The sequence below is a fragment of the Protopterus annectens genome, chromosome 6.part0 (genome assembly GCF_019279795.1).
Source record: "Protopterus annectens isolate FY-2018-M chromosome 6.part0, PAN1.0, whole genome shotgun sequence".
NCBI lineage: Eukaryota > Metazoa > Chordata > Ceratodontiformes > Protopteridae > Protopterus > Protopterus annectens.
Window position 1 is genome coordinate 1595449994 of NC_056737.1, and position 13994 is coordinate 1595463987.

Genomic DNA, 13994 nt, shown 5'->3' on the forward strand with positions numbered 1-13994 from the left:
GAGCCGAAAAGTCCCTTTTTCAGCAGAAGCCCGGGGAGAAAAGCTCCACATACAAAGATTACAGATGCATTTAAATATGATACGTATACACACACATTACAATAGACATGTTTTTACAGTGGTATGCAGCACCATATTTACCGTAGTTTTTATTGGTACATGATCTGATATAGTTAAAAAATAGGTATTGATGCTTTCAATTAAATGCACATGCTTCTGTGAAAAATATTTTTGCTTAGTCCAGTTGTTATAGCTTGGGAAATAGTGTGTAATTTCTGAGTTCATGTTGCCCAAGTCACATCTTCCGTGCCCAGGAGTCAGCTTCCGATCAGGTAGTAGAACTGCAGTGGACTGAAATCACATGGCTGAAACAATTTTGATTAACAAGCACTTTGACTGAAATTCCATTTGAATGAAACTCATTTCACTGAATCACAAATGACAGAAAAGTGTAGAAGTGTGTATGCAGGTATCATTCCCGAGTATATGATTTGCTAAGGAAGTGAACATAAAAGATTCTGTAGATTGGCAGTGCCCCATGTCATGTTTCATCCCCAAATGTATAGATTGTTTGTGTTTTATGCACTATCACTGATTAACTGTGTATGGTATTTTTTTCTTTTTTTCGTGTTTGTGTAGCCATCGAGTGAATATATGTAATTAAGGGTGTGTGGGGGCGCAGAGAGGCTTGCCCCCCACCACAGAAACATATTTACTGTTTATTTTCTTATGTAGAATGCTATGATTTGTGATTCAGTCAAAAGAGTTTTCAGTCATGTGATTTTTCAGTCAACTGCAGTTCTAATATTCTCCTATATTTCAGACGTCTACCCTCTCTTGTTAGTTTTCCCCTGTTGGCCCCCATGATGCATAAATACATGCTGGTGAAATCTTCCTTCCCCACCAAAATCCCCTTACTACTAGCATTATTGCCCTTTTTTTCATTTCTGTCCTCCATCTTCATTAAAGCCAAGTACTGCTCGGGACTGATGAAACAGAATGACTCTCTTGAACTACTCCATGCCTAATTAACTCTAGGCAAGATACTCTACCACATCATTGCTAACTATAGATCCACCACCATGAACTAAGAAAAGCACACTGCCTACCTGGATTTAACTGGAATCCCTCTCCATACAGCCCAACACCTTAGTCATGAGGTGATTTCAACTATCCTTTCATCAAATGGGTGACATATACGAGCACAAACATGCTCACCCAGAGGTTCCTAAACTTTAATTAAAATGCTGTGTACCAGAAAGTCTGCATCTCCACAAGGGGCTCATATGTTCTAGACAGAGTACTCGCCAACATGGGAAGTCAGAGCACTCCCCCCTGTGTGATGCCTTCCCTAGTAAGGTCAGACCATAAAGCTGTCTTGTTCTAATTAACTATTGGACCCCCCCCCCCCCCCCACAACAAAACATTGAAGAACTTTTCCAAAGCCAAATTCAGACTACTAATCAATGGTATGGAATTTTTTTTATAACCCCCCACACTGACAGACAACAATAGTTCCATTGCAGAGGTGTACTCAGATGCCCTATATAAACACTTAAACCGCTGTACAGACTTGGCTGTACCTGACCAGATCAAAACCAGGTCCTTCTGAAAAAATAAGCAACCCTGTTCGACCTCAGGTGTAAACAGGTTATATAACAAGAGAAGAAACCAATATCTAAGAATAAGAGGGAACTTACTCAGAAGAGGAAGAATTCCCTCCTCAGCCTGAAAAAGCAAATCAGAAATCTCGTGAAATCCTCTAAAGCTAAGTATGAAGCAAAAATAGCATCCCTAGCTAAGGCTAATCATAAGTATTCTTTAATTATGTCTGATATCTAAAAGGGAATGCCCAGCTTTATGCAGAACTGGTAATAGATTGGTACAAACTTCACCCCATCCCCCTGGACCCATCAGCCATATCCCAAAGCATACCCAACACTAGTCCTCTGCCTAGGATCTCTAGAGATCAGGTCGTACCTGTGCTCTGCAAGGTCAAAAACACAGTCTCAGTGGGACCAGATAACATCCCAGGATGTTTATTAATCTAAATCAGGACCTCGTAGACCCACATAGCACTCTGTTTAACCATCGCCTGAGAACTAGTTTTGTTCCAGAGGAGTGGAGAACAGCAAAGGTAATACCTTGCACAAAAGGGGGCCATCAACAGACCCTGGGAACTGTAGACCTATAAGTCTAACCATTCTTATCTGCAAGGTCATGGAAAGAATTATCATGGACCTTAACAAGGACATAGGTGACATTCAAACTCTGACCCATCCCGACTTGGCTTCTTTAAGGGTAGATAATGCTTATTAAACCTTGCAGACTTCTTCAGGGAAGCCACCAAAGCCCTGGATGAAGGTAAGTTAGTGCATACTGCCTTTCTTGACCTGGCCAAGGCTTTTGATACAATCCTTCTCTCTGGTATCCGTGGAAAACTCTTTCAGTTGGGGATTAGCCCTTATGATCATCCATGTGCAACTAACATCGGGCAAATCTGCAATGCAAAGTGTGGCCTGCTACAGATTACCCTCCATGATCCAGGACCACCACTCCACCTTTCTGGAGACACTGGAAAACATGAAGGTCCTACTGAACACCCTGATATTGGGTGATTTCAATTACCCTACCATTCACTGGGAAAACTGCTCGAGTACAAATTCCTAGGCCCAGCACTTCCTGGAATTTATCAACTCAAATACCCTGGATCAACTGGTAAACTCCCCTAACAAAGGTGAAAACATATTGGACCTGGTCATCACCAACATAGGCGACAGGTGTTCCGCACCAGAGGTCAACCTGTCACTGGTTAGATCAGACCATAAACTAATCACTCTGGATGTCCACACCCCACCATCACCCCCAACTAAGGAAACCACAGTAAAAAAACTTTTCTAAAGCAAACTTCACCTTACTTAAGACAGAGGTGGTAAGTTTCACAGCCCCCACGCTAAAGGATAACGCTGCCCAAGATGCAGAAACCTTTACAAATGCACTCTATGAGCACATGCAAGGATGCATGAATCGTGCCATCCCTAGCAAAACCAAGACTCACTCCTCCAAGAGAAGGAAAGCAGTTTGGTGGACCCCTGCAATAAACAGGCTATATAATAGGAGGAGGAAACTAGTTCAGAAAAAAATCAAATCCCAAGAAGGAAAGACATCCCTGATCAGTATCAGTAAGAAACTGTCCCTCATGAAATCATCCAAGGCTAACTTCAAAAGAAAAATAGCCAAGGATTGAAAAGATAACCACAAAGCCTTCTTTAGCTATGTTAAGAATCTAAGTGGCAACTCTCAGATATGCACTGAACTAGTGCAAAATAGCACAAAATATCCTGAACCTACTGATACTGCCAACATCCTGGCAGATTCAGTGCAACCCCCCCCCCCATCTCCAAAAGGGCCCACAACAATACCGGAAAAATGTAGTGTCCCAAAACTCACAGACGCACAGGTGAAAACAGCCCTTTCAAAAGCCAAAAACACAGTGTCAGTGGGACCAGATGGTGTCCCAGGCTGCATCTTGCACGAGCTACAGAACGAACTAACCCCCCACCTAAACACGCTGTTCATCCTCAGCTTCTCTACAGGCTATGTGCCCATAGAATGGCACACAGCAACGGTTATTCCTCTCTATAAAGGAGGGACCACAACTGACCCTGGTAACTATCGCCCCATAAGCCTGACTAGCCTGGTCTGCAAGGCTATGGAACTCCTTAACAAAGACATTGGGAACCTCCAAACACTTAACCCGACCCATTTCGGCTTTAAGGGCAGATCATGCCTACTAAACCTGGTTGACTTCTTCAAGACAGTCACCAAGGCCATAGACGAGGGAAAGGTGGTTCACACAGCCTACCTTGACCTCGCCAAGGCTATTGACACCATTCCCCACTCGGGTATTACAGAAAAACTCACCAGCCTGAACATAAATCCCTATGTCACGAGATGGGTTGCCAACTGGCTTACAGACAGAACTCGCACATTAAGAATAGCGGGCTCCAGGTCCGACTGTAAACCAGTCACAAGTGGTGTCCCACAAGGCTCGGTCCTGGGACCCCTACTCTCTGGCTTCTCAGAAGTACAGGCAAGCACAGGAGGACTATGGCTAACCAAGTTTGCCAATGACTGCAAACTGGGAGCCGCCATTGACTCTCTGGCTGACAGATATCCTCCGAAAGGGCCTTATTGAGATGGACACCTGGTGTCAAAGTCGTGGCCTCAAGCTAAATGCCAAAAAATGCATAGTCATCCCATTTGGGAAAAACAAAACACCCACAAATTACCACATAGGTGGCAGCCCCCTTAATACAGAAGAGGTAATAAGAGATCTGGGGACCCAGGTAGATAGTAATCTCTCCTTTGATGATCATATTGCCAAAGTAGTTAGGAAATCCTTCTATGTGGCCCATCTAATTACTAAAGGGTTCGCATCTAGACATAAAGAGGTTATAGTGCTCCTCTGCTCGTCACTCATTAGACCCATCGTAGAGTACAATGTCCCATTTGGGATGTACCTCACAAGACACTTCCAACAGCTGGAAAGATCACAAAAGTACCTCACCAAGAGGATTACTGGCCTCAAACATATGTCCTATGCAGCCCGACTGAAAACTCCGGCTATACTCAGTGGCATATCGCTTACTCAGAAATGATCTCTGCCTGACTTACAAAGCCATGTCCAACTCAGAATTGATGGACATGCTCCACCTAAAGAAATCCAAGTCACTGCGAGCCACGTGCTCTAGTGAGCTAAATCTCACCACAACAATAAATAGAACATGCTGGAGGGATAGATTCCTGTCACAGAGACTCCCCATGCTTTGGAACAAAATTACATCAGGCAGAGCCCCTCACTAACACTCGAGAAACCTTGACGATTGGATGGGTAACAGAAAATACACCCCTGGGATCACTTCATTGGCTCTGCTTGACAGAGGATCAGTTAATTAATCAATGGGGCGGCAAAAGCCGACACACTCTGGCTAGGCTTATAAATGCCCTCAGGCAGATAGCCTAATACCTACCTATGAACCTATGTTACTACATGGGTATCCAGTTGTCTGACTGACAGACTACATACTGTTAAAGCTGGTGACTCCACCTGTACCAGTAGACCTGTCACCAGTGGCATACCACAGGATTCTGTGCTGGATCTTTTACTCTTCAGAATCTACTTCTCTGAAGTCCAAGCTAAATTAGACAGTCTTTGGCATATGAAATTCACTGCTGATTGCAAATTGGGTGCAATCAATCAGTCCCTCAACAATGTTAACATACTACAAGAAGGGCTAACACAGACAAATGACTGGTGCCAAAGCCACTGACTAAAACTAAATGCAGAGAAGTGCATTATTATTCTCTTTGGCAAAGTAGAATTCCCCACTGACTACAGTATTGACAACACCCCCTTAAGTCAAACCCAGTGGTGCGAAACCTAGGAACACAGGTAGATGATCTGAATTTCAGCCATCAAGTTTGGCTGATTAGCTGTGTATGGTAAGCATTCTATGTTGCACACCTCATAAGTAAGGGCATCGCATTCAGGGCTAAGGATGTTATAGCCCCACTGTACTCTACTCTCTTCAGACCACTAATAGAATAGAATGCTCCCTTTTGCATGTACCTCAGCAGATACCTGCAGCAGCTGGAATGACCACCGAGGTTCCTCACCAAGAAAATACAGGGCCTCCAAACCATGACGTATGTGGATAGATTAAAAGCGCTGTCGCTGTGCTCGGTATCGTGTAGGCTGAGAGGAGACTTGTGCCTGGCCTACAGGGTAGTCTCCAACCTGCCCAGATGGATATGCTTCACATACACAAATCTAACGGCACAAGAGACATCTACTCCACTTACCTCAAAAATGTTGTAATTTTCACTGCTATTTGTCTTGCCACTGAATTGCTAACTGTGGATGTCCTTCAAGGATGCATCTGCAGTCCTAACAAATGGGTTGTCCTGTCGTCAGGCAGCCCTTCGGTCGGCCGGATTCCAAAGTCTGGGTCTGGCCTCGGCTGGTGTCGCACTTCACCCGACGTCATCTCTGCTGGTCTTCGGGTATAAAGGCATCAGCCGACGCCATTTTCCTCGGTCTTTCTTGCCGCGTGGCGCCCGAAGCAGAAGCTGTTCGCAAGTGCCGGTCAGTCAGATCCAGAGATTACTACTACCGAATACTACTTCGAAGACTTCTAGAAGCTAAGTACCCCGTTGGGGACTCTTTCTTGCCTCAGCCGATGTCAGAAAAAGTGAATAACTGTTTAACTTGTGGGAAACAAATACCTCATAAAGATTTCCACTCTTACTGCTTACCTTGTTTAGGCCCAGACCACGACGTAGCAGCCTGTTTAGCCTGTGCTTCTTTCAACCGACGAACGCTTAGGCGTCGGTCGGAGTTTGCTGAACAGTTTTTCGGCTCAGATTTTGCGTACATTATGCCGTCGGATCCTCCGACTTCGCAAATTGTTAAGAAACGCAAAGAAAAAGACCGACACTCGCGGTCCGCGGTTTTGGCCGAAACCACGGTTAAGCAAACCGCGAGTGTCTCGGTTTCGGCCGAAACCGAGCAAACGGGTCAATCTTCAGCTGAATCCATGACTACTACCGAGGCTCCTGCTACCCTAGTTGAATCAGCCTCTGAAGTTTTGCCTACTAATGTGGTTCCTCTAGAATTATCGGACACCATCCCTTTGGATGTCTCTACCCCAGCACGTGGTGCTGCTAGGCCTCCTGAAGCCATGTCTATAAAGGCCTTTGCCAGGGCTAAAGCAGCCAAAACTGCTAAGTCTGTGCCTGTTAAGCCCCCCTCTCACAGGCCCAGTTCCAGTTCCCAAATGCTTACTCTGGCAGAGGATCTCATCTCTTTAATAAGGGGATCCCAATCTCACCCAGACAGGGCCTCTCAACCTCCAGAAAAGAGACCTAGAGCAGAGCCCCTGAGCCAGTGTCCTCAGATGACTCTTCTGATGATTCAGACAATACAGACCATCCAGAGGCTCCTTTTTCTACTTATGAAGATTCCGATGCTGAAGAATCTATACCTTCTGCCTCTCCACCAGAGGAATTTTCCTTTGGGGAAACCTTACATGCCATGAGAGAGCAATTCCAATGGCAGGGACAAGACTTCTCAGATTCAAGAAAAAGGCTTAGGACCTTTCTACACTTACCACAACATAGGCCCTTAGCTATACCTCCAGTTCTTCCTGTTGTGGATGATGCATTTAATGATGTTTGCACTGCTCCTGATACTTTACCTCCAGCCCCTGCCAAGCCCGATAGGTTTTACAGGGTACCGGACACTCATCACCACCTATACAAGGCCTCCCTTGCAGATCCTGAGACTATCTCCCAGGGGCCTAAGGCAGTAGCTTCGACCTCAGCGAAAACCCTCTCCCTCTGAAAGGGAATCCAGGTCCTTAGAGAGATGGGGTAAAAAGTATACACCTCTGCTACTCTCTCAGCTAGAGCTTTGAACTGTCAGTTTCATATGATCCAATACCAAGAGTTTATGCTTGATCAGTTAACTAAGAAACTGTCCTCTGATGATTCCTTAGATAAGAAATATGTTTTAGAAATGGTGAATAACATTCAGCAGGTTAGTAACCATTCTTTAAAATGTGGCTATGATGCACTGGAGGCTTCATTTAGATCAGCCATGACTGACACAGTTATAAGAAGGCATGCATGGTTGAAAGAACAGGTCTTGCGGATCATGTTAAAGCAAAGCTATTAGATGCTCCTATGGATAAGGTCAGTCTATTTGGTTCTCCTGCCCAGCAAGTAATGAAGAAAATGGAAGAAAAGGCAAAATCTGTACAAACAGTTAAAGATTTCTTACAGGTTCAGCCCCCAAGGTTTAGCAGGAACTGGCCTTCCAAAATTGGTCCTTTCCAGACTCCTCTAAATCTCAGAGAGGCAGGAATAGACGTTCCAGAGGCAGAAATCAATCCAGAGGAGGTGCCTACAGAGGACGCCAGTGGCAAGGCAATAACCAGCGAGGCACAGACACAGCCACTGCCACTGCAACAGGACAATCACAGTGACTTGGCTCTGACACCGCCTACCAGGGAACAAATAGCAGCACCCTTAGGCGGAAAGTTAGCCTTATTTTCAAAAAATTGGCACTATATCACAAGACACAAGTGGATTTTGCAAACTATAGACCAAGGCTACAGGTTTCATTTCCACACCTTACCTGTAAAAAGAGGAATGCCAAACCTACCACCAAATCAAAAAACAGAAGCTCTAAAACAGATAGCTCAATTAACAAAGATGAGAACTGTGGAAAGGGTACCACCTACAGAACAGGGCAAAGGATTTTACTCCAGACTCTTCCTAGTACCAAGAAAAGAGAAAAGTTGGAGACCTATTCTCGACCTGTCCGCTTTAAACACATTCATCATTGTTCCAAAATTCAAAATGCTGACCCTACAGCAACTTCTTCCCATGCTGGGCAAGGAGTGTTGGCTGGTAACTCTAGATCTCAAGGAGGCATACCTGCACGTCCCCATACGACCAAATTGCAGAAGATACCTCAGATTTCTTGCAGGATCAGAGCATTATCAATTCTCAGCATTGCCCTTTGGCTTATCTACTGCGCCCAGAGTATTCACGAAATGCCTGGCATCAGTAATCGCTCATTGCAGGCTACAGGAATCCAAATTTATCCATACCTGGACGACTGCCTGATACAAGCGGACAACAAAACCAAGCTGACACAAGACTTACAAAGAGTCATTTGCTTACTACAAGCCCTGGGATACACAGTCAATTTAAAAAAGTCAAGACTGATACCATCCCAAACAAGAACATTCTTGGGTGCAGAATTGGATACAGTAAAACAGATGGCATTCCTAACTGCAGAAAAACAAGAACAACTCCCTCTTTACTTCTTGGCATTAACAAAGCAGAACAAACTAACAGCAAGGAAAGTACTGCAGGCCTTGGGCTTCATGGCATCATGCATAATCCTGGTCCCCCATGCCAGACTGCATATGAGAAAGCTACAGTGGTACCTAAAGAATTTATGGTCTCAACACGGGCACAGCTTAGAAACCGAAATACCACTAATCCCATGCCTGAAACAAGAGTTCCTATGGTGGGCTCAAGCATGCCAGTCAAACCCAGGTTTGCCCTTCCACAACATTCAAGCAAGCCAAACCATCACAACGGACGCCTCAGACCTAGGTTGGGGGACCCACATGCTGGACAAATGCATTCAAGGATTATGGACTCCAGATCAGCTGCACCTGCACATAAATCAAAAAGAAATGCTGGCAGTAAAACTAGCAATCCAGAATTTCAGACCATTCCTCAAAGAAGGCCAATTAATGATAAGGACAGACAACACCACAGTCATGTGGTACATCAACAAACAGGGAGGCACTCATTCATACCCCCTATGCCGAATGGCTCTGGACCTATGGAATATGGCTCTGAGCTACAACATTCAGTTACAGGCAATATTTGTACCGGGAAAAGAAAACACCCTAGCAGACATGTTAAGCAGAACTACCTCGGATGCTCACGAATGGATGCTACACCCGGACATCTTCAAGGCCATCACAAAGAAATGGGGAATGCCACAAATAGACCTATTCGCATCCCCACTCAATCACCAGCTCAAGAAATTCTGCAGAAGGACATAACCACCCACTTGCTTGGAAGGTGGACTCTCTATCCTTCAGTTGGAAAGGCCTGACAGCATATGCATTTCCACCTCTTCCTTTGATGCACAAGGCACTACTGAAAATCAAAGAGGAACGTCCAAGGATAATTCTGATAGCTCCAAATTGGCCAAGGCAACATTGGTACCCATTACTGAGGAGCATGTCTCGGGGGGAAACGTGGACACTACCCCTGATTCCTTTGATGTTAACTCAGAGCGACTACAACATCATGCATCCAAACCTGAAAACTCTGCAACTGGCTGCCTGGAACATTACATAAGAGCAACTAACCCAGATTTATCCCAAAGGGTTAAAGACATTATCCTTGAGGCCCGCAGACCTTCAACAAGAAGGAACTATGCAGGAAAATGGAAAAGGTTTGTCATTTGGAGTACTGAAAGAGGTAAAGATGTGTCAAAGATAGATATTGCCAACATCCTGGAGTATTTGGCAGAGCTTCTCCATACAGGCCTGTCCTATTCCTCCATCAAGATACATGCATCAGCTATTTCTGCAGAATACAGCTTCGATCCCCCTGTCTTCTCACATCCTCTACTCGGGCAGTTCCTCAGAGGAATCAAGAATGTAAAACCTCCTAGGAAACCACCATTACCAGCATGGGACTTGAACTTCGTGCTAGAAAAATTGACACTCCCTCCATTCGAACCAGCAGCAACAGCTGATCTTCAACACCTATCCTGGAAAACTGCTTTCCTACTGGCAATTACTTCAGCAAGAAGGGTTTCGGAACTACAGGCCTTAATGGCAGTACAACCCTTCCTAATCTTCCATCAAGATAGAGTGTCCATGAGAACTAATCCTACATTTATGCCTAAGGTGGTATCCAGAGTGTCTCTAAACCAGGCAATCCACCTTCCTACCTTCTTTCCCAATCCACAGAACAGGGGGGAAAGACTGCTTCATACCTTTGATGTACATAGACAGTTGCGCTACTACCTGGACAGAACCAAGGGCAATAGAAAAACTGACCAGCTTCTAGTAGCTTATGCAACAGGAAGGGAAGGAAAAGCAATTTCCAAACAGACAATCTCCAAGTGGATAGGAAATTGCATAAGATTCTGTTACTCCTACCATGGAAAACAAATTCCACAGAACATAAGACCTCATTCTACAAGGGCTACAGCCACTACCACAGCTTTCTTACGAGGAGTGGCTACCAAGGACATTATTGAGGCGGCTACTTGGACCTCCGTGCATACATTTGCCAAGCATTATAACTTACCTCTATACTCTAGATCCCGAGCAGGGTTTGCCACTGCTGTTTTGCAAGGGATCCTAACTACACCATAATTCTTCTTCCTCCTCCCCTAGTTTGGCTATGGTATTCTACCCATTTGTTAGGACTGCAGATGCATCCTTGAAGGACATAGTACAGTTTTGTACCTACCATAAATGTAGATGTCCGAACAGGATAGCATCTGCAGTCAGGATTACCCACCCTCCTTCCCCTCTGTGGTACTCCTAGGGTATTTACCCTCCTAATAGCTAGCTGGGGGGGGATCTCTTATGGTGTATTTGTTTGTATATATGTACATACATGCTTATTTTTTGTGTTTGCCTTCTACCTTTTTTGGAAACATTGGCATTTACCCAAAATTTAGCTTTCCAAGAGGGCAACTGGCATCTGGGGCAAGAAACTCTGAGGAAAATGGCGTCGGCTGATGCCTTTATACCCAAAGACCAGCAGAGATGACGTCGGGTGAAGTGCGACACCAGCCGAGGCCAGACCCAGACTTTGGAATCCGGCCGACCGAAGGGCTGCCTGACGACAGGACAACCCATTTGTTAGGACTGCAGATGCTATCCTGTTCGGACATCTACATTTATGGTAGGTACAAAACTGTACTTTTCACATTGTACGCTAGTTAGTTGTATAGTAGCAATATATAAAATTCTACTTTTATTACTATATTGAAAAGCTTTTCTCCCCCGGCCTCCAATGAAATGAGCTCTGAATGGCCTAGTGGATTTTCCTGGTTAACAAATTGCAAATAAATGAATGAATAAATAAATGAGTCACTCGCTATAGTGAGCTTAACCTTGCCTGTGACATTAACAGAACATGCTGGAGAGACAAACGTCTCCCAGAGACTGACGCTTCTCTGGAACAAACTTCTAATTCACTTGAAGCAGAGCTCTTCACTGGCCCTATTCAAGCGTAACCTGGACAAATGGATGGGAGACCGCAAATTCACCCTGGGGTGGCACCCATGTCCCTCATGAACAGGGGGAGTTGGTGTTGACCATAGACTAGCTCTACAAAATATGTTCCCTTAAGGACAGATGGGGCAACTTGAGATTAACATGGCTAGGCTTCTAAGGGCTCTAGGGCTGCTAAGCTAGTAACCTCCTATGAACCTATGAAAATATTATTGAAGCCCATCTTGCAATCAGTATCATTACTTCCCATTTCCTCTGTCCCTTATATTCTGTTGAATTTCCACTCTGAAATCCTTTTGTTAAATGCGCATGCTTATTTCTATCCCGGTGCATCTCTTGTATCATTTCTGTTTATACCCTACACATTTTAATATAATCCAGTGCTACTTGCTTTTTGTTCATACCTATAAGGCCATTTGCATTTAATGTTAGTACTGCAGAGCAGCCATTCTGATAAATAGCTGTTAATCCCACATATTATACATGGAACTTCTTTTGCATATATGTTTCCAGTTTACAGCTTTCATGTACAAACTGACAGGCTGATGATCTACTTGCTTATCTCTCTTTGAATACATGCCACATTTTCACAGACACTTTTTGCTTTAGTAAAACACCAAAGCTAAAGTTAACGAGTGCTTATGGGCATATTACAACCTGTGTTCCCACTAAAATATTGCTATCTGTTCCACTCTGAGATGTGAAAAACAGCTTGCATGCTTACAGTAAACAGTAACTTTTATCCTTAAAAGTACCCTTAAATAAATAAAATAAATTTTGCAGTTATATTTACTGCATTGAAATGCTGTGGCTGCTGGGAGGAAACTACCTGTGTAATTGTTTACTTCCCACGGTTTCAAGCTTCGTTTTACTTTACATTTCTGTTTTTGTTAAACTGCTTGCCAATATCACTTTAAAAGTTAATTGCGATGTACTGTGTAGATTTCAGTCTCAACGCATGATTTCACGGACCATTTTTCAGCTTGCCATCATTTTCTGTTTTTGAAATGTCTTTTTTGCTTAATAATGTCTTTTGCTTGTAAAGTTTTCCAGAAAATGAAAATAAGTGATTGTCCAAAACTAAACCGAGAAGGGTACAAGCAGTGCAGATAAACAGAGATGGCAGTGGGGGCAAGGGTCGAGTGTTTGCCAATTTATTCATGGATTTTTGAGAACAAGAACACCTAAAACTGAGACTTCCAAGATGGATGCATATTGAGTAACAGTTTAATTCTAGCTGAACCAGTGTGAAAACAGAAACTCAGCAGAGAATGCCCAGTAGACTTGTGTTTATGGGTATATTTCAATAACTGGCTAGTAAGTACACTGCCTGGATGCCAGGAATAAAGAAATACAGAAGACCTGGAAAAAAATCCGCTAGAAAAAGTGAGAAAGAAACACTGACTGAGGAAAGTTCTGCAGCTGTTCAGCAAAAAGAAATGCAGCCATCAGACCTGACTTCCAGTAACCTACAGGAAGATACAAGACAACTGCATACAGACCTAGTTAAAATAAACAAAACACTGATGGAGTATATCAACACAACAACAAAAGGCTAGAAAAAATGGAAGATGCATTAAACAGATATTCAGATGAGATGATAAAGCTGCAGAAATCAGAGGTCGAAATAAAGAAAATGCCAGCTGAATATGAGACTGCCCAGGAATAGATGTTTCAAAAAATAATAGAATTAGAGGACAGCGCATATAGCAGAAACCTGAAATTTTCAGCTGTACCAGAGAAGCCGGAAGGAACAGACTGCATTAATTGTATGAAAGCACAAATAAGCAACTGGACTGATATTCCACAGCAGAGTTAGTTGAAAGGGTGCATTGTTTGTATGCTCCAAACCTGGCTATAAGAAAGCAGTCTAGACCTTTAATAGGAAAGATGCAATCCTATGAGCAGAAAGAGCTGATTCTGACAAAATTGTGGCAGAAGGACAAGTACCGAACGTTCGTGACAGCAGAGTGTTTGTGGAGAATGACTACTCATTGTACACCAGACAGAAGAGGAGCAAATTTATTCCATTGTTAAGGGAATGTAGAGATTCAGGTTTGAAATTCAAACTGCTGTACCCAGCTGTCTTCAAGGTAATCTTCACTGGAGGGACAAAATAATTTTTAATGAAGTACACGC

General features: G+C 43.8%; 1 protein-coding gene across 2 annotated transcripts in view; it reads left to right on the forward strand.

Annotated features, from left to right (window-relative positions):
• Positions 1-13994, forward strand: part of USP40 (ubiquitin specific peptidase 40) — a 3368940-nt gene that overhangs the window by 47184 nt on the left and 3307762 nt on the right. The gene's annotated exons all lie outside the window — the stretch shown is intronic.